Consider the following 16,716-nt stretch of genomic DNA (forward strand, 5'->3'; position numbering starts at 1 on the left):
GACTATTGATGATACAAATAGCTCAGCAAGAGGCCCAGCAATCACTTCCGAGCTTCCCACAGAGTTCTAGGGTACACCCAATGCATATCTAATTATCCTGAAATAATGATCAGATGGGTAATGATGATGTTAGCTCACCATCCACCACACTGCCTGGAAAACCCAGCCCATTAATTAATCTCTTTGTTCTCATCTCACCTTCCCTGACATTTGAATTGAGCCCATGAGAACTATGTTCACTTGTGACCCTCCACAAACCCACTGAAGAATGTTCATTTACTGCCAATTTTGTCTCAACTCATGTCAACTCAGGTTTGCAAGGATGGAAGTACATTGTCACAGATTAATTTATTTTTTAATGTGGCTTTATTGGAAATTAAACAAGAAAATGAAAGGCAACCTCTGTATTGTGCTTTAAAAGCAAACTTGTCATTTTAAAATAAACTTTAGGCATTACAGAACGTTGGCAAAGAACATTAATTTGATTTTTCTATTAAATGATTTTGCTGCTTTTAATTTCCATGGAATGTGTCACATAAATCACTTGGATTAAACTGTCAAAATTGATTTCAAACGTATAACTCAAAGAAGTTTCTAGTGGGGTACTGTTTTGGAGTAATGTTCTTCATATGTAAAGGTGAGTAGACATTTAACCTTACAGACCTCCAGGCAATAAGGTCTTAATGTCATGTAGACCTTGGTGAACAACTCCCACACATATCTCCACAGAGAAAATCTGTGTGACAGCAGCTCATCAAACCCAACTAATTACTTCTTTCAGAGGAATAAAATCCAGGTGAAGATAGGCTAATTGCCTGCTTCCTCGCTGCTGTTTGGTGCAAAGAGATTGCTGGCAGACAGAAAATATATAAATGAAAATACTTTCAAAAGATCCTTTGATAGTTTTTCAGAGACGACATCTACATATGAAGGGTAATGGAAATCTGGAAAACCCTCCTCTGAAGGTTGCTGCGGCTGAGTCTAATTGAAAATTGCCAAACTGAGATTAATAGATTTCTTTTTGTTAGTTAAATGTATTACGGATGATGGAACCACAGTGGGTAATTGGATTTGAAGTACAGATCAGCCATGATCTAACTGAATGCTAGAACATGCTAAAGGAGCCGAGTGGCCTACGTTTGTTACTATATTTCAGTAAATAGGATGCTGTGTCAGGACAAGTTCCACGTTGATTGATAGTGTAGGCTGACTTGCAAATAACTTGAGCTGTTCGGGCTTGTGAATATTAGAAAAGCTGGATATTTGTTGGAATCTGGCTTAGTAGATCGTAATTGTTTAAAGAATATAATGAAAGAAAGAAGTAGTGGCAAGAAAATAAATGACAGGACTCCAGGATTAAACTAAAACATCAGAAGAGCTATAAAACTTGAACAGACAATCATAAGCAATAATGACTGAATAAGTACATTGAATAGGTAAGGTAATGATTATAAACAGTTTAAGCTTCTCCCTTTCAACTCACTCCAACAGATTTAACTTAGTTTAATTTATTTAACTATGGCTTTCATTCTGAAAGTTTTAAACATAATCATACTCTGGAAGAACATACTCCCATTCTTTAAGGCAGAACATTTTTTTTACTTCGGGTCTGACTGCAGACTCTATGTAGAGCCTACCTGGTCGATTGTTAGCGCTGCTGTCAGTCATCTGTCATGAACCATAAGACAAACTCTCTTGGAGTCTGTTTTGTTGCTGAATGTTTCTCTTCATAATGCCACATGGCCCTACTAATTCTTTAGAATAAACTGTTCATTTTTTTAAACATACAGAAATGTCTTCTTTGGTTAAGTGTAGTTGACTGGATGTTTACAGTCTCTAGATCAGCTTTCTTTCAAATACTGATTTGAAGGACCCTGTGTTGGACTGGGTTGGATAAAGTTAAAATCACACAACACCAGGTTATAGTCCAACAGGTTTATTTGGAAGCTCCAGCTTTCAAAACTTTTGAAAAATCAGTGCTTCGAAAGCTAGGGCCTCCAAATAAAACCTGTTGGACTATAACCTGATCCTGTGTGATTTTACTTCTTTCAAATAGTTTGTGTTTCAAAACCACAAGCCACCAGTTTTAATCTAGACCATAACTCCAAATTTAGCAATTATCTCCATCGAAATCTCAGGATTTTCTTACTTCTAATAATCTCTTAGCTTGGCTAAAAAGTTACCTGTTCTGAGGAAGGGTTACTAGACCCGAAACGTGAACTCAGATTTCTCTCCACAGGTGTGACAGTGACCACAACTGCCTCACATTTAGCAAAGCCTTGGAGAGGGAAAGGAGCAGTTACCGAGGGAAGATATTTAATTGGGGAAAAGGTAATTATGATGCTATCAAACAGGAGTTGGGAAGTACAGACTGGGAGCAATTGTTCCACAGAAAGGGCACAGCAGACATGTGGAGACTGTTTAAGGAGCAGTTGTTGTGAGTGATGCACAAATTTGTTCCTCTGAGACAGGCAAGAAGGGGTAAGATTAAGGAACCTTGGAAGACGAGAACAGAGGAGTTTCTCGGCAAAAGGAAGAAGGCAGCTTACGTAAGGCAGGGGAAGCAAGGATCCAGCACAGCTTTAGAGGATTAAAGGCTTGCTATAAAGGAGCTCAGAAATGGACCGAGGAAAGCCAGGAGGGGGCATGAAAAAGGCTTGGCAGGAAGGATTAGGGAGAACCCAAAGGCATTTTATTCATGCGTGAGGAATAAGAAAATAATCAGAGAGAAGGTAGGACCAGTCAGGGATAGCGTAGGGAACTTGTGCGTGGAGTCTGAGCAGATAGGGGAAGCCCTAAATGAGTTTTTTGCTTCAGTTTTCACTCAGGAAAGGGACCTTTATTGTGAATGAGAACTTTGAGGAGCTGGGAAATAGGCTTGAACAGATCAAGTTTGATGAAGTTGATGTGCTGGAAAATTTTGGCTAACATTAAGATTGATAAGGGCCAGACCAGATTTATCCTAGGTTGCTCTGGGAAACGAGAAAGGAGGTTGCTAAGCTGCTGGCGAAGATGTTTGCTTCCTCACTCTTGACTGGAGTCGTAGCAGAGGATTGGAGGGAGGCGAATGTTGTTCCTTTTTTCAAGAAGGGGAATAGGGATATCCCTGGCAATTACAGACCAGTCAGTCCTACATCTGTGGTCAGCAAGGTTTTGGAAAGAATTCTGAGGGATAGGATTTATGACTATTTGGAAAAGCATAGTGTGATTAAAGGCAGTCAGCATGGCTTTGTGAGGGACAGGTCATGCCTCACAAATCTTATTGAGTTCTTTGTGGAGGTGACGAAGGTCGAGCAGTGGATGTGGTATATATGGATTTCAGCAAGGCTTTTGATAAGGTTCTCCATGGTAGGCTCATTCATAAGATCAGGAGGTATGGGGTACAGGGAGAGCTGGCTGTCTGGATTCAGAATTGGTTGGCTGACAGAAGGCAGAAAGTGATTGTAGATGGAAAGTATTCTGCCTGGAGATCAGTGGTGAATGGTGTTCCACAGGGCTCTGTTCTTGGGCCTCTGCTCTTTGTAGTTTTTATAAATGACTTGGATGAGGAGGTTGAGGGGTAGGTTAGTAAATTTGCCAATGACACAAAGGTTGGAGGTGTCATTGATAGTATCAAGGGCTATTGCAGGCTGCAGCATGACATAGACAGGATGCAGAGCTGGGCTGAGAAATGGCAGATGGAGTTCAACCTGGATAAATGTGAATTGATGCATTTTGGAAGGTCGAACTTGAATGCTGAATATAGGATTAAAGACAGGAGTCTTGGCAGTGTGGAGGAACAGAAGTATCTTGGTGTTCAAGAGCATAGATCCCTCAAAGTTGCCACCCAAGTGGATAGGGTTGTTAAGAAAGCATGTGGTGTTTTGGCTTTCATTAACAGGGGGATCGAGTTTAAGAGCCGTGAGGTTTTGCTGCAGCTCTACAAGTCCCTGGTGAGACCACACTTGGAATATTGTATAGAGTTCTGGTCGCCCTATTATAGGAAAGATAAGGAGGCCTTGGAGAAGTTACAAAGAAGATTTACCAGGGTGCTGCCTGGACTGGAGGGCTTGCCTTATGAAGAAAGGTTGAATAAGTTTGGACTTTTTTCTCTGGAGAGAAGGAGGAAGAGAAGTGACCTGATCGAGACATACAAGGTCATGAGAGGCATGGATAAAATCAATAGCCAGAGACTTTTCCCCAGGGCAGGATTAACTGGTACGAGGGGTCATAGTTTTAAGATATTAGGAGGAAGGTATAGAGGAGACATCAGAAGTATGTTCTTTACGCAGAGAGTTGTGAATGCATGGAATGTGTTGCCAGCTGTGGTGGTGGAAGCAGAGTCATTAGGGACATTTAAGCAACTACTGGACATGGACATGGACATGGACATGGACATGGACAGCAGTGAATTGAGGGTGCGTAGATTAGGTTATTTTATTTTAGATTAGGAATAATCCTTGGCACAATGTTATGGGCTGAAGGGCCTGTTCTGCACTGTACTTTACTATGTTCTATGCTGCCAGATCAGTTAATCTTTTCCAGCCATTTGTTTTTTTACAGCATCTTTAGTTTGTTCAGTTTTTAAAAATGCAGTCATTGTTTGTAAGCACACTCAGCCATAACAAAATATAAGTAAATCACTACTTTTTAATTAAAACCAAAACTCTCTATTTTTAACTCTTGACCTAATCCATAATAGAGAGAACTATGACAATATTTTATTCCACATCATTTGGAGAGCTGTTTGAGAGAACTGATCACCTTGAATCATAAGAAATCCTCATTCTTCAGCATAAAAATTTGAATGCTGATTTTAACACATCTAATAATATATAACTGCTAAAAATATATACTAACAGACCCATTAATATAATAATAGAGCTAACTCATGATTTATAATAATGGAATTCAGTAGTAATGAACAACAACAACAGAACTTGGTAATAATATACTATTAAATCGTTAAATGGTAAAGAAGAGAAGCAGACATCTGCAGTATGATTATTGCCTTGCATGTGGTTTAGGAAAAGGTATTCACCAAGTTAATATTGGTCCAGTTGCAATTTGGATCATCACTGGGATATGGTGTTAAATCTTTGATGACTGTTTCACATCACAAGCCATAGAAGGAAGTTATAGAATGATTACAGTCTTTTGGTGGACTGTGCCCAGTTCTGGTCGCCCAGTTACAGGAAGGATACTATTAAGCCGGCGCGGGTTCAGAAGAGATTTACCGGGATGTTACTGGGTATGGAAGGTTTGAGTTGTAAAGAAAGGCAGGATAGGTTGGGATTTTTTTTGTCATTGGAGCGTAGAAAGTTGAGCGGTGAGCTTATAGAGGCTTATAAAACCATGAGGGGTATAGATAGGGTTATTGCAGAGTGTCTTGTATCTAAGATGGATTGCTTCAAGACTGTGGGACACATTTTTAAGGTGAGAGGAGAAAGATTGAGAAAGTACATGAGAGGCAAATATTTTACACAGAGGGTGGTTCGCATGTGGAATGAACTTCCTGAGGAAGTGGTGAATGTGGGCACAGTCATAATATTTAAAAGATACTTGGATAAGTATATGAACAGGAAAGGTTTGGAGGGACATGGGCCAGGAGCAGGCAGGTGGGACTGTTTAGTTTGGGATTATGGTCAGCATGGACTGGTTAGACTGAAGGGTCTTTTTCCATGCTGTATGATTCGATGACTCTGTAATGTCTCCTCATACCTGTGCTGGCTGTCTGCTAGAGCAACTCATCTTGTCCCATTTCATCACCTTTTCCAGTGGAACTCCACTATATCCTGTCCACAAGTCACATAAGGAGTTGCACATCAATCCTTTGGTTCCTATTACTCAGCCAATTTTGTTTATCTGTGCAGTTAATGTCTTTTTATTCAATGAACTTGAACTTTTCTGACAAGCTCGGCATGAGCTGTTTTTCACAAATGCCTTTTGGAAGGTTATGTTCATTGCATCAACTGTATATTCCTCAACAACCATCTGTTATTCACTGAAAAATTCAAGCAAGTTAGTTCAGCACAATTTCCCTTGACAACTTCCTGTTTGCCTTCTTCAATTCATATTTTACCATGTAACTTCTAATTTTGGCCAAACTTACCATGTCAAAATGCTTCCTTTGCATTGAAGGTCAACTGTAATAGCTGGATATATCTTTATACCCTTTTTTTGAACAAGAGTACAAATCTCCACTCCTCTGACACTACCTCTGTATCCAAAGAGGAGTGGAAATGTGTGGCCAGTGCCTTTACATTTTCCACCCTTATCAGTATCCTTGGATGTTTCTCATCAGTTCTTTGCAAGTTAGTAATCTTAAAAATAGCCAGCCTATCTAAAACCTCCTCTTTACCAATTTTCAATTTATCTGGTGTCTTGCTCATGTCACCTTCCAAAACAATGTGACAGCATCTTCTTCCATAGCAGCAGATGATGTAATGTCCATTTAGTATCTCAGCTATGGCACTGCCACCAAGAGAATGTGCCAATAAGAACTAATTTCCCATAGGCACCTGAACTTCCAGCATATAAGAAGCCAATGAGTCAGTGTTAAATTAAATGCAGTTAAAACAGCCAGGGTCTCCCAGTTCGAGTTGTGTTTTGATTTCGCCATCTGTAATGGGTAACTCGATGTTTCACCTATCCAAACCATATTGGGATAGTGGTCTATCCCCTCTGTGTGAAATGATTTACCAAGGCCTCAATGTAGGTTATCATTTGATCTGGGATGATCCCCTACATAAGCAAAGATTTCTTCAGAGCTAATGTCAACTTAGAAAGATTTAAGCCTTTCTCTTGGAGCAGTGGGCTATGCTTTTAGATTACTCCATGAGGTTTCTAGCTCCACCAAGCACTCAGCCTCTCCCACCGCTTTTTCCTGTTAGGTCCATAACTGAGCCTGGTCTGGCTGTTGTCCTGTGTAAATTGTAGACGGGATTTATATTGTCAGGAGATGAATTACTCACCACAGAATTCTTAATCTCTGACCTCCTGCTGTAGCAACAATACGTAGAAGTTTCTTTCTTTTATAAAATCCTGTATCTATAGTTTTTTTTTGAATCCCAATTACAAAAGAACAAATGAACTCACCCAAACATTGTTATGCTTAACTAGTTTATTAGTACACATGTTACAGTGTGATGAGAGGCCCACAGTTGAAACAGTTATAGGAAGATTAAAATAGTTACAGAAAATGTGTACAAATTTAGCAGGTTGAAAAGAAGAAAAAAAAAGTTAATTTCTTCATTCATGGCCAATTCAATTCACTCCACATTATTTCAAGAAACAGGTGAAGACACTAAATATTGGAAAGGCTATGGGCCCTGCCAACATCTGGGAATAGAAGTGAAAACTAGTGCTCGAGAACAGGCTACACCCCACCCAAGATTTTCTAATACAGCCACAGCAGTAGCATCCACCCAGCATCATTGAAAATTGCCCAAGTATATGCAAAAACAGGACCAATCCAACGTGACCAATTTCCTTCTCATCAGTTCACTCTTGATTTTTGTAATGTGATGTCAGGGGTCATCAACAGTGCTATTAAACACCATTGCTTAGCAATAACTTGTGACTCAATTTAGATTTCAGAAGAGCCACTTGACTCCTGACCTCATTCCAGCTTTGGTCCAAATATAGGCAAAAGAGCTGAACTCCAGAGATGAGGTGAGCATGACTCCCTTTGACATGAGTGCACCTTTTGACTGCATGTAGCATCAAGGAACCCTGGTAAACCTGGAGTAAATGGGAAACAGAGGAAACCTCTTCTCTGGTTGGAGCCAATCCTAGCGTAAAGGAAGATAATTATGGATGCTGGAGGTCAGTCTGATTCCTGGGACATAACTCAAGAAATTTCTTAGGATGCCGCCCTTGGCCCAACTATCTTCAGCTTGCTCTACATTGGCTTTTGTTGCATAAAGTCAGAAGTGAGAATGTGTGTCAGTGGTGATATATTGTTCAGCACTATTTGTGATTCCTCAGATGCTGAGGCTGTCCATGTCCACATGCAGAAAGACCAAGAAGTAACATTTGTCCCACAAAAGTAGCAGGCAATACTCATTTCACACAGGGGGGAGTCTGTCCATCTCCCTTGACAATCAATGGCATTGTTATCACTGAAATTGAAATTGACATTTAGGGGTTACCGTTCACTAGAAACTGAACTTGGCGAGCTATATAAATACTGTGGGTACAAATTTAAGTCAGAGGTTGGGAATTCTGCAGTGAATAGTTAACTTCTTGTCTCTCCATTGCTGTTCCACCATTTACAAGCCACAAGTCAAGAGTGTGATAAATTATTATCCATTGTCTGACGTGTGCAGTTGGAACAACACTCAATGCTGAACACCATCTAGGAAAACGTAGTCTGCTTAATTGGCACTCCATTCACTGTTCTGAAGATTCACTCCCTCCACCACTGATGCACAGTGGCAGCATTGTATACCATCTACAAAATGTACAGCAGCAACTCATCTTGGCTCCTTCAACAGCACTTTCCAAACCCACCTAGGACAATGGCTGCGGACGCATGGGAACACCACCATTTGCAGGTTTCTTTCAATGCTACATACCATCTTGATTTGGAAATGTATTGCTATTCATTCATAGTCACTGAGTCAAAGTCTCAGAACTCCCTTCCCTAAAGCATTGTCGGTATCTACTCCCGTCACGTTGCAGCAGTCCAGGAAAGTTGCTCACTACCACCTTCTCAATCGTAATTAAGGATAGCAATAAATGCTAGCGTAGCTATTTCTGCTGCAGGGAACTCAACATACAAAGTGGGATATACTTCTAGTGTTCACAGTTCGGTTGAAAGTTGGTTGAGTGACAACCCTTTCAGTTTATGAAGGCTCTAAACTCGACCAAAGGAACTTTGGCCACAAGGGTGCAGTCATCTTGGACTTGAGAAAATTCTGCAACAGTCCTGAAGTCAATATGGATCTCTCTATCAGGCCACCACATTGGTGTGGTGCTGTACAAACCCGGTAGCCCAGCTGAACAATACATTAGTGACTTTCAGTGAGTGATGAGCTAAGGCCTGGGATATTCCACATATGTCAGCTCTGGACACCTGGAAAGAACCGGATGAACCAACATTTAATGCAATAGTGACCTTTGGCGTTGCTGAAATTGGTTGATCACCAGGTCCCATGTTTGCAAGTCATTTTGCAGTTTTGCCAACAGGTTAGTGACAACCTCCCTTGACAGCTGCAGTCTTCATTGGACTTCAACACGTACAGGTAGTTTAAAGGAGTCTGGAAAGCCTTGGGCCATTGTTGTCCAAATGATGAGATGGAATTCTGCTATTACTTCACTCTTCGCTTTCTCCTCTGAGTCAACCCTCAGTTCGTGCTCCTCTGTTCCTCAGGTGGCTCCTGTCTTCATTGGGACAAGGGCCTCCTTCCCCTTCTTCAAATGATTCAAATCCCAGTGAAGGCAGCTTCAGTAAGGTAACCTCCAGTATGAGCTTGAGGCCTTACCTTTGAGCTACTTGGTGTATTATTGCCTTGAAAATAAGTATATCACAACATGTGATGCTCCAGTATAAAAGTACCCACCTTGCCTTCAATCAGTCTGTCAGTGCAATGGAGTCATTGTAGTGTATTCAGTCAATTATGTGCTTGTAACATACAGTAATACTCACAAAGTACCAACCCCACTTATGTACGTCTCTGATATTATTGCAATGTAAATAGTTCATGTTGTTAATAAAATTTAATAAATCTGTCCCAACAAGGGCCCAATGTTTATGTTACATTGTATGTGAGTTAACATATAAGACAGCACTCAGACCACACCTTACTGGCAGTGGCATTTGACTCAAGAATCCATGTCATGGTGACTCGCCACTGCCAGTTTTAAATGGTCAGGATAACTCCGATGACCTGCAATTATGAAGCTGTAGGCTAGAGATTCCACACTCACTTTCAAGCAATTCATTACCTCAGTGATTTAAAGTTTCCTGGCTCAATGTTAGGTGAGTATACCTTTGTTCAAGGTTTAAAATTGTTTTCTCTCCTTTGCAACCTTCTTTTTCTTTTCCGCACCTTGCGGTCTTGTTCTTCCCCCACAACTTTGCACCCTCATTCACCCTTCCCACCTTGAAACAGCCTTCTTATCCCCCATCTTGTAGCCTCTTGCTTGTCATTCTCCACCTTTGAGACTATCAATAATATCCTCGCTGGCATAAAATTCACCAAAGAGGAGGAAAACAACAACAAACTGCCATTCTTAGATGTCACAGTAGAATGAACTATCAATGGGGAGTTTCAAACCCGTGTCTACAGGAAAACAACACATACGGACCAAATACTGAACTACAAAAGCAATCAGCCAAACACCACAAATGAAGCTGCATTAAAACATTATTTCAATGAGCCAACACACACTGCAGCACAGATGAACTACGCAGAGCAGAGGAAAATCACGTATATAGCGTATTCAAAAAGAATGGATACCCAATGAACACAGTCTGCCGATTTCTCAGCAACAAACTGAAAAGTGTCCAGAAACCCTAGCCACTCTCCCCTACATCAAAGCCACCTCGGAAATGACTGCCAGACTACTCAGTCTTCTTGGCATCCTGGTAGCCCACAAACCCACCAACACATTAAAACAGCAGCTAATGAACTTGAAAGACCCTATACAGACAACAAGAAAAACAAATGTCATTTACAAAATATCTTGCAAGGACTGTAACAAACACTACATTGGACAAACTGGCAGAAAACTAGCCACTAGGATACATGAACATCAACTAGCCACAAAAAGACATAACCCTCCCTCATTAGTATCCTTACATACAGATGAGAAAGGACACCACTTTGACTAGGACAACACATCCATCCGAGGACAAGCCAAAAGAAACACGCACGAGAATTCCTAGAAGCATGGTATTCCAAGCAGAACTCTATCAACGAACACACCAATTTGGATCCAATCTACCACCCTCTGAGAAAAAGAACAGGAGATGACATTACCAACACAGGAAATGTCATCACCAACCCAAGGAAACCTAAACATATAAATAGAATGCAGGACATAACACTAGAACTTCACTGGAGGCTCACTGATGATGTTACCTAGTATGGTGATGAAACATCTGAAAACGAACCTTCCAGCTCAATGAACAAACTTACATCCAGAACCTCAACCTGAGCTACAAATCTTCTCAAAGATCACTAATTCCCCACCTTAGACCCTCCTTCTTGCCTACCCAAAGTTCCAGGTTTCTATTGCCTAAACCTTGTAGCCTCCTTCTTTCCCTCACCCAGCAGCTTCCTGATCTCCTCCCCTTTTTGCAGCCTCCTTTTGGCTTCCTCTCCTTCCACCACCCTTACTGTGCATCTCTTCCTACCCCAACACCACCCTCCCAAGGCCTGGACACTGTTCAACATGCCCACTGCCCTCAGATCTGGACTTGACTCAATAACCCCTATTCCCCCACTGACCCTGCGTTGGACTTGGTTAACAGCAATCCCAACAATTCAATCACTGCATCCATTTCACTTCCCAGCTGCTTCGGCAATCACAGGCTGCATTTGTTGTTAAAATGCCTACTAACTAACCAATCAATAGGATGAGAAACACACTATGATTGGATAGTTGCTCCACACAGATTCCATTGGTCTCTTACATGTGACGATGATCTTGATTTGATTGGTTGTACAAGGTGGAGGGAAATGTGTTGCCCAAGTCCGGTTCCCATTGAAGGCATGGAACCGGATAAGGAACACCATGTGCATGCCTCCCTCCAGGGCTCTGAATACAAAGTCGCAATCTGCCAAATTGTTGTAGATTGATTCAGTGTGTTGTTAGGGGCTGAAAAGTAGATGTTACATTGCAACATCCTGTGCTATCTTACCATCTCGACCTCAAAGCAGCTTTTAATGTGGCGTAACACTAAAGGAGAGGTTTATAGAATATGTTATAATTAAATAAGCACATGAGGATCGAGTGAAAATGGCAACAGTACCTAATATGAAAATTGAAACAATTGTAGTAAAAACACCAACGGTTAATTGCTGAGTTAGGGACTTTATTTTCTTTCTTAAGGAAAATACTGGCAGGCATCTTGGAATATTCTATTTTGTTCTCACGTCTAGATTGAATATCATTGGGCAGAACGTATAATGATGAATAGAATGTAACAGTAGGAGGTAACTATATAAAAAAAATTAGTCCTCACAAAGTTGACAGTGGGAACACATTGCAGAGTTGAGCCAATCTCCATTTCAATATCTCTCTCTGTTACTCTCTATTTCATTGTTATTTATTTTGTTTTGCATGTACTGATATCACTTCACTTGTTGAATGTGGTTGGAACTGCATTGTTGTTGGAGCAGTATTCTCAGCCTCTGTAACTGTTGTTTATGTGGTTGGTTCGGTTCAGTGAATGTTTTATTTTGAGCATGAGAAGTGGATAGCCTTGTCTAGGCCAGCATCTATTCCACATCTCTGATTGCACTTGAAAAGATGGTGGTGAGTTGTCCCTGCTGACCTTGGAGTGCACATAAACCCGTGGTGCTGTTAGGAAGGCAGTTTCAAGAAACTCAACACAATCAAGGACAGTACAATCTGCTTAAGTGGCATACTATCCACAATCTTCAATATTCTTCCCTTCACTACTGAGGCAAAGTCGCAGCTACTAATGTTGGTTAGGCCACAATTAGATTATTGTGTGCAGTTCTGGAATCCACATTAGAGGAGGGATGTAATTACATTGGAGAGGGTACAGGGGAGATTTACCGAGATGTTGCCTGGGCTGGAGATTTTTAGTTATGAGAGAGACTGGGTAGACAGGGGTTGTTTTCTGTAGAGCAGAGGAGATTGACAGGAGACATGATTGAGCTGTAGAGGGGCAACAAGATGGAGTAGACAGGAAGAAACCTTTCCCCTTGATGGAGGAGTCAATGACTGGGTGGCATAAGTGTAAGGTAAGGGACAGAAGGTTTGGAGGAGATGTAATGAAAGCCTTTTTCACCCAGCATGTTTAGGAATCTAGAATTCACTGCTTGTAAGGTTGGTAGAAGTAGAAACCTTCATAACATTTCAGAAGCATTTAGCTGTGCGCTTGCAATGCAAAGGCATACAAGGCTATAGGACCCAGAAGAGAAGAGTAGTAGACAGTGAGGTGGAAACTAGAGACTATAAGGAACAGGATCATGAAGTTAGCGTTATCAAGGGGAAGAGTAGGCAGAGAGCAGATGAATGCAAAGAAACTGGTGGTCTGAAGTGCATATGCTTTAATACAAGGAGTATAGTGGATAAGGCAGATGAACTAGGGCTTGGATTGATGCCTGGCTGTATGATGTCATTGTGATCACAGAGACTTGCTTGAAGGAAGGGCATGATTGGCAAGTAAATGTTCCAGGATAGAGATGTTTCAGACAGGACAGGGAGGGAAGTAAAAGGGGGAGAGGAGTTACATTGCTGGTCAGGGATGGTATCATGGCTGTGCTAAAGGAGGACACTATGGAAGACTTGAGCAATGAGGCATTATGGGGAGAGCTGAGAAGTAAGAAGGGTGCAGTTGCATTGTTGGGGCTGTACTACAGGCCTCCCAACAGTGAGCTTGAGGTAGAAGAACAAATAGGTAAACAGATTATGGAAAGATGTAGGGGCAACAGGGTGATGATGATGAGAGATTTTAATTTTCCCAAAATTGACTGGGATGTTCTTAGTGTCAGAGGTCTGGATGGGGCAGAGTTTGTAAGGAGCATCCAGGAAAGTTTTCTAGAGCAGTATGTCAATAGTCCAACTAGGGAAGGGGCCATATTGGTCCTGGTGTTGATGAATGAGCCAGGCCAGGTGGTAGAAGTTGCAGTCGGGGTTTTCTTTGGGAATAGTGACCACAATTCTGTAAGTTTTAGAATACTCGTAGACAAAGATGAGAGTGGTCCTAAAGGAAGAGTACTAAACTGGGCCAAGGCCAATTATATCAAAATTCGGCAGGAGCTGGGAAATGTAGACTGGGGGCAGCTATTTGAAGGGAAGTCCACATTTGATATATGGGAGGCTTTCAAAGATGGTCCAGGATAGGCATGTCCTTTTGAAAACAAGCGATAGGAAAGGCAAGATTCGTGAACCGTGGATGACAGGAGAAATTGTGTGACTAGCCAAGAGGAAAAGGGAAGCGTACATAAGGTTCAGGCAGCCAAGAACAGAGCAGGCTTTGGAAGAATATTGGGAGAGTACGGCCAATCTTAAACAAGGAATCAAGTGGGCTAAAAGGGGTCATGAAATAACATTAATGAGCAGAATTAAGGAGAACCCCAAGGCCTTTTATTCATATATAAGAAACAAGAGGGTAATGAGAGAAAGGGTTAGTCCACTGAAGGATAAGGAAGGAAGGTTGTGTATTGAACCTGTGAGATTCTCAATGATTACTTTGCATCAGTGCTCACTGAGGAGAGGGACTTGATGCATGTTAAGATTAGAGATAGAAGTTTGTTTACTCGTTGACGTTGCGATCACGTTGACAAAAGGAGGGAGGATGTGTTGAGTAGGCTAAAGGATATTAAGGTGGACAAATCCCTAGGACCGGATGGGATCTATCCCAGGTTGCTGAGGGAGGTGAGAGAGGAAATAGCTGGGGCCCTGACAGATATCTTTGTAGCATCCTTAAACACAGGTGGGATGCTGGAGGACTGGACAGATGCTAATGTTGTCCTCCTGTTCAAGAAGGGTAGTAGGGCTATTCCAGGTAACTACAGACCAGTGAGCCTGACGTCAGTGGTGGGAAAGTTGCTAGAGAAGGTACTGAGGGATAGGATCTACTTATATTTGGAAGAGGATGGGCTTATCAGTGATAGGCAACATGGTTTTGTGCGGGGTAGATCATACCTTACCAACTTACTAGACTTTTTTGAGGAACTGACCAAGTTGATAGATGAAGGAATGGCTGTAGATGTCATATGCATGGACTTTAGTAAGGCGTTTGATAAGGTTCCCCATGGTAAACTAATGGAGAAAGTGAAGTCACATGGTGTCCAGGGTGTTCCAGCTAGGTAGATAAAGAACTGGTTGAGTAACAGGAGACAGAGAGTAGTAGTTGAAGGGAGTCTCAAAATGGAAAAAGGTGACCAGTGGTGTTCCACAGGGATCAGTGCTGGGGCCACTGTTGTTTGTGATATACATAAATGATCCGGAAGAGGGCATTGGTGGTCTGATCAGTAAGTTTGCAGATGACACACAGATCGGTGGAGTAGCAGAAAGCATAGGGGACTGTCAAAGAATACAGGAGAATATAGATAGAGTGGAGAGTTGGGCAGATAAGTGACAGATGGAATTCAATCCAGGCAGATGTGAGGTGATGCATTTTGGAAGGTCTAATTCTAGAACGAACTATACTGTAAACAGAAGAGCCTTGGGAAAAGTTGATGAGCAGAGAGATCTGGGAGTTCAGGTCCATTGTATCCTGAAAGTGGCTGCATAGTTGGATATAGTGGTCAAGAAGGCATATGGTATGCTTGCCTTCATTGTACGGGGTATTGAGTATAAGAGGAGATCATGTTAAAATTGTACAAGACATTGGTTCGGCCACATTTAGAATACTGTGTACAGTTCTGGTTTGCTACATTACCAAAAGGATGTGGACACTTTGGAGAGAGTGCAGAGAAGGTTTACAAGGATGTTGCCTGGTATGGAAGGTGCTCGCTATGAAGAGAGGTTGAGTAGGTTAGAATTGTTTTCATTAGAAAAAAGGAGATGGAGGGGGGACCTGATTGAGGTTTACAAAATCATCAAGGATATAGGCAGGGTAGATGCATTCAAGGTGAGAGGAGAAAAGTTTAAGGGGGATACATGCGGCAAGTACTTTACACAAAGGGTGGTAGGTGCCTGGAAATGCGTTGCCAGCAGAGGCAGGCACGGTTTAAGGTGCGTCTGGACAAATGCATGAGTAGGTGGGGAGCAGAGGGATACAGATCGTTAGGAAAATAGGCAACAGGTTTAGACAGTAGCTTTGGATCGGCACAGGCTTGGATGGCTGAAGGGCCTGTTCCTGGGCTGCAAATTTTCTTTATTCTTTGTTGTAAGTGCTGGAAAATGGGATTAAATTCGTCAGTGGTTGTTTTTGACTGGCGCAGATGTGATGGGCCAAAGGGACTTTTTCTATGCTGTAGATCTCTGTGACCCTATGGCAGAATATGATCCATTGAAACAACTCAGCAATACTCCTCCAGTGCTTTCCAATTTGCTTCCACCTGGGAGGACAAAGGCACCAGATGCATGGGAACTCTACCACACTTGTACGTTCCCATGCAAATCACATAACATCCTGACACCAAAACTACGGGTACACCAAATGGACTGCAGTGGTTGCAGAAGGCAGTTCACCTCCTTAAGAGCAATTAAGGATGGGCTACAAGTATTGGATTGGTCAGCAATGCCCACATTCTGTGAAAGATTCAAAAATATGACTGAATAATTCAGGCAGAAGCCTCATTAAATTAAGCACATTTCCAAGACATACATGGAACCCCAGCTGTCACTTTGATGCATGAAAATGTGGAGTGAGTGAGAAAAAAATGTGTTCTACAATTAAATCCCTGAATTAAAGAGTATAATGTAATTGATAATCCAATGTCCTTTTTTTTCGACAATCCACATGTATAGACAGAGAGTGAACCCGAGTTAAGAGATTGACTTATTTGAAATGTCTGTCCACACTCACTATCCTAGCTTAGTTAAAAATCACAACACCAGGTTATAGTCCAACAGGTTTAT

Source organism: Chiloscyllium plagiosum, chromosome 6 (assembly GCF_004010195.1).
Source record: "Chiloscyllium plagiosum isolate BGI_BamShark_2017 chromosome 6, ASM401019v2, whole genome shotgun sequence".
Lineage (NCBI taxonomy): Eukaryota > Metazoa > Chordata > Chondrichthyes > Orectolobiformes > Hemiscylliidae > Chiloscyllium > Chiloscyllium plagiosum.